The following is a 5,193-nucleotide window of genomic DNA, read 5'->3' on the forward strand; positions in this document are numbered from 1 at the left end:
AGAAAGGAACCTCGGGGCGCCCTGGGACCACTCCCTGGGCGCTGCGGCTGAAGCCGAGGTCAGATGGCCGGGCTAAAAAAGGCAGCTGGCGGCAGCGTGACTGGCAGGGTCGTCGGCAGCTGCGGGTGTCAGTCTTTTCTCGTGTCGCCGCGGAGCCGGGGGCGGGATGTCCCAGGGCCACCGTGGTCTCAGACTTGGGGAACCTGCGGGGCGGCGTGGCGCACGCGAGTGGCCGCGGGTTGCCCGGGATCCGGGCAGATAGGGTTGCTTGTTGGGACACCTTATCTGCACTCGGTGTCACCAGGGCACGGCAGCGCCTGCCCGGGGTGCGCGCGGGGCGGGCAGCGAGCACATTGCCACGGCGAAGCAAACTCTTGTTTCTCCTCCAGGCAGAACTTCATCATTGTTCAGCCCGGGGTTGGGGGCGGAGGGGAGCCTTCTTGTTTCTCATCAGATCGTCAGAGCTTTCTAGGACTGCGGAAAGGCCATTCTTTCTTATTTTCCTAAAAAGCAAGCAGAAGACCCTTTATTATTGCATTGTGTTTACTTGCGAAGGTCAAGTCGAATATTGCTCTTCCACATCACTTCTCAGGGAACTGGCTGCTTGCGTGTTTTCATTTCACCTTGGAGAAATTGTGGCGGGGGTAAAAGTATCTTGGTGACTGCTGGTTTTTACGAACTTTTCTGGAGAATTCATTGAACTTACTGCATATTCCCTACACAAAGCCTTTCTGCCAACGGTGCTTGTCTTTATTCTTTTAACTAGGGTAGGCTCTCCTATCTGAACCAGAAAGGAGAGATGATAGTTGCCTTCTAAGCCATCCGTTTTCAGAGTGTCCTGTCTCTGGAGGTTTGTGCTAATTGTCTTTTGCTTGGACTTGTGTTGCACCTGTGCACCTCTCTTCTGCATCCCGGGTAATTGGTCCCACTGCTGAGGTGGCAGGCTACCTTTTTGTAGAAAAAGCCTTTCAACCCTGTTATTAGAGCCTCTAGGGCTTCCTGTCGTAATTAAATTGTTCAGGTGCTTTCTTATTATTCAAAGTGTATTCACTAGCTCCTCCTTGGAGCCCCTGGAGTGTTTCAGAATGGGGATATATTTGCAAAGTATGTGAAAGGTAGCCAGACAGTGGGCGAAAGTGTGACATTCTTTAAAAAGAGAAAAGGGACCGGTTTAGGTGGAGAAGCCCTATAATTTGATCCTGTCATGAGGGTGGGGGGACAGCCAAAGGGATTTCCGTAAAAGCCCCTGGGGACCTGTTTGGTCATTCTGCTGTTCCCTAAGGGTCACACTTAAAAAAAAAAAGTTTGATTTGGAGAACTTGAAGTGGCAAGCTCAACCTTCGGGTTGGGATTGCATTTCCTGCACAAAGGGCTGCCCCAGGGCCCCCTGTCAGAAGCCCCCTCCGCTCCTCACTTCAAGGCAAACCCAGCGTGGGTTACTTCTACGTGAGTGTTCAGGACCCACCTGGAGCCTTGCTGTAAAAGGACCGAGCATACTTATGTGGACGGAAGCGTGAGCTGTGTTTGTGCTGGCAGACGCCACTTACGCGAGGCCCGTCTTCCCCTGGGCCCGCTGTGCTTAGGTGGTCCTGTTGCTCAGAAGACTTCCGGTAAGATCTCGACTCCATTCTACACAGGTTTTCCTGGCCTTGATTTGGGAGGGTCCTGGATGCAGAGTTTCTGGCACATTTGCTTTCTGGACTAGCAGATAGGCTCCAGTGTTCGAGCCAGGACTGTTTGTGTTGACTGTCAGTGACTGGTGTCCTGGGGAGATGGGGGTGGGAGTGAAGAATTGTGACTTCCATGCCTGCTTTCAGAGGGCTGCTTCCTGGAATCTCAAAGTGCCACCCAAGAGACATCTTGATTCCTGATGGGCCCCGACACATAATGTATTCACACTGTCATGCTATTTTATCTTTGGTGACAGACACACTTTCAGACCTTACACATGGATGATGAAAAAAGGTGGGCTTATTTATTTTGAGGAAAGAAGGCTGAGGGGGCACCTGGAGCCATGCATGGGCAAAGCATTTCTCCTGTCCGCAAAGCAACTTGATGTGGTGCCAGGGCTTAGTGCAGACCGACCTGGGGCATTTCCCATGAGGTTCAGAAATCTACCCTGGCGGCTGGGAAGTGGGGCTAACTGGCATTGCTAGGTAAGTTAAAAAGCAAATTGCTAGGAGTGGCACAAAAGAATGTGGGCTGAAGGTGGATAATGTGATTGTTTCCTTAGACTTGTAAGGGACCCAGATCCTGGTTTTAAACATAGTGCTTTGTGAGCTTTCCCACATCATGCTCAGTTTGAAAATGCAGTTCAGCTAAGGTGAGACTTAAATTGGACCTCACTGACTTCTACTCCACAGGTATCGATGCTTTCTGCTGTTCAGGACAGATTTGAATTCCCCACACTCCCACACTCCATGTTAGTCAATCAGAGATAAGTCTCACTTTTAACCCCCAGGGCTCCGATGAAACTCTAAATTCTAGGGAGCAACAATTAAGCAAGGAAAAACGATTGTACCACAGATAATGATTTTTTTTTTTAAAGACACATGGACTTGAAAATTAGAGCAAATTACTGTCCCTAAAATGTCCAATAGCAAGGAAATCAATGAAAAGGTCACACTTACTCAGATAGTGAAGCTTCCCCTCCCACTTCTCAGAGGAGACTTGGTAGAGGTAGCTGCTCACCTGACGCTCAGTGAGGGGCATATTATCCGGAGCAAGTGGTCAGCAAGTGACACGTGAGGTGGCGACTGGAGGAGCCCCAGTAAAGCAGATCTAGGAGGGCAGCAGGTGACACAGCCCCGATCAGTGGGTATAATGTTTCACATCTATTCATTGATAGCCTCGACTTTTTCCCCAAAAAGTATTTATTGAATTCATCTTCTTACTATCTCTCAAGAATAAGTAGAGATAACTGTTCTCCTGTTGTTGAAACTGCAGCTGAGACATGCCTAGGGGGACTTTTTTTTAAGGCCATGTGGGGGCGGGGTTTAGGAGACGTCAAGTGCATGATGTATGGAAATGTAACCCCCTTCCCTTGTAATTCAGTCGTGTTCAAAAAGAGTTGGACCGACTCCAATCCTGGCCACAACAAGCCTCATGGGTTTCTTGCTCACCCTGGAAATACAGAGACACAGATGGATAGGGGGGGATGGAAATGCACAAAAGCTAAAAACAACTTGATTTGCCTAGGGCCACGTTGCAAACTGACCTTGTTCCAAAAAACCTCTTGAGAGGGCTTATTTTTATGTTGGGGGCTTTGTAAACATGTTTCACTGATTCAGAGTATTAACATTTCGAAACTACATCTTTCCTAATCTCTTAAGCCCCAGAGTCTAGTCCCCCTTACTTTTTAATTACTGTAAAACACTTCGTATTCTTCCGCTCTGCTAAAGTGTGAGCACTTTTTTGTCACTGAGGCTTCCCCTGTTCCTGCTGTGAGACAACACAAACACCTTTCCTCACTAGCATGACCGCAGTCCTGCCTTGCAGTTCTGCTAGACCGGAGCATGTACACTGGTACAGATAAGTGCTCACGACACATGGAATCCAGGTAAAATAAACCCCACAGGAACTGAATTGGGAGTATCAGACCAGGAGGGTAGGGAGAAGGTGGGGGGAGGAGGTGAAGTAGGGGGAACCAATTGCAAAGATTGATGCCTAATCTGCCTTGCCCGTTGAACAACAGATGTGAGTGAAAGGGGACAGCGGTCCATGTAAGATATGAAAACAATAATTTATAATTTATCAAGGGGTCATGGGAAGGAGGGAAAAATGAGACCTGATACCAAGGGCTCAAATAGAAAGTAAATGTTTAGAAAATGATGCCCCCCCAAAAAAATTTTTTAAAAAAATAATTAAAAAAAGAAAATGATGGCAACATATGTACAGATATGCTTGATATACCATTGATGTATGGAATGTTATAAGAGGTATAAGAGCCCCCAGTAAAATGATCTAAAAAAAAAAGAGAGAGAGACAAACGCCTTCCTTGCGCCTTCCTTCTTGTGCCCTGGGCTCTGGTCGACTTTCTACCGGACCTCTGGGGAAAGTTCCACTGTGGCTCCCCAGAACTGTGAAGTGTTGCCGGTCACTGCCGATGATTCTGACTCAAACAGAGTTCCCGAGACAGCACTGCGCACTGGGCTGCCTCGGCTAAGATGGTTCCAGGTGCAGATTGCTCGGAGCTGCTGGTGGGCTCAAGCAGTGGATCCTTGGTTAGCAGCTACCCACTGCACCACGGAGGACACGGACCCCAACCCATAGCGTGGCTCTGGAGGACAGAGCAGAGCTGCTCCTCAGCGTGCCTGAGATTGGAAATCTTTATGGAAGTAGACAGCCTCACCACCACCACCAGGAACAACCCACCACCACCACGTGGCGAGTGGCCTGGTGCTTAACCCACTGTGCCACCAGGGCGCCAACCTTCATTTACTCTTAAAGCTGCTTTATTTTGTTTGCCTATGTATGTATGTGTGTCTGTCTCTAATTTCTTTTCCTCCCCCTCCCTCCTTTTCCTTCCCCCCTCTCCCTGGCCTCCGCATAGGTTTCAAAGTCTGCTTCTTTGGGTGTGAAAACTGTTTTTCTTGATGTTTTTTCCTTTCATGATAGTGATCTTACGCAGTACTTGTCTTTATAAGATTGACAGACTTCCACATTTGCCCCTGTTGCGCGGTGCGTGGCAGGTTCATCAGTGCTCTGTAAGGGTGTGCAGTGTCTGTTGCAGATTCGCACCAGAGGCTGTGTGTCCGTTCCTTCGCAGACGGACGTCTTGGTGGTTTCCATCTTTCTGTCACTGCGTAGCACATCAACACACATGGCTGTGCTGCAACACATATGGAATCATCTTTTCAATGACTTGCCAGAGCTGAGAGGATTTCATACAGAGAAATTTGGCCCTGCACAGATAAAGTTTCTTTCAAAGATCTTTATGCCTTTTGAAAAGATGCTTTTCTGTTTGCGTTTAACTTCCCTCTTGAGGTAGTTAGTACAGTAGTCCACAGTGAGACTCCACGTTTTTTCACATATTCTCATTAACAGCACCATTGCTACTCATAAGGAGTCCTGATGGCACTGTCAAGGCTTGGATGGCTAATGGCAAGGTGGGAGGTTGAACCCCACAAGCCACTCCTCAGGAGAAATCTGAGCTTATCTGCTTCTGTAAAGATTATAGCCTGGGAAACCCTT

Source organism: Echinops telfairi, unplaced genomic scaffold (genome assembly GCF_000313985.2).
Source record: "Echinops telfairi isolate 266 unplaced genomic scaffold, ASM31398v2 ScPeMD7_3533;HRSCAF=4204_0, whole genome shotgun sequence".
Lineage (NCBI taxonomy): Eukaryota > Metazoa > Chordata > Mammalia > Afrosoricida > Tenrecidae > Echinops > Echinops telfairi.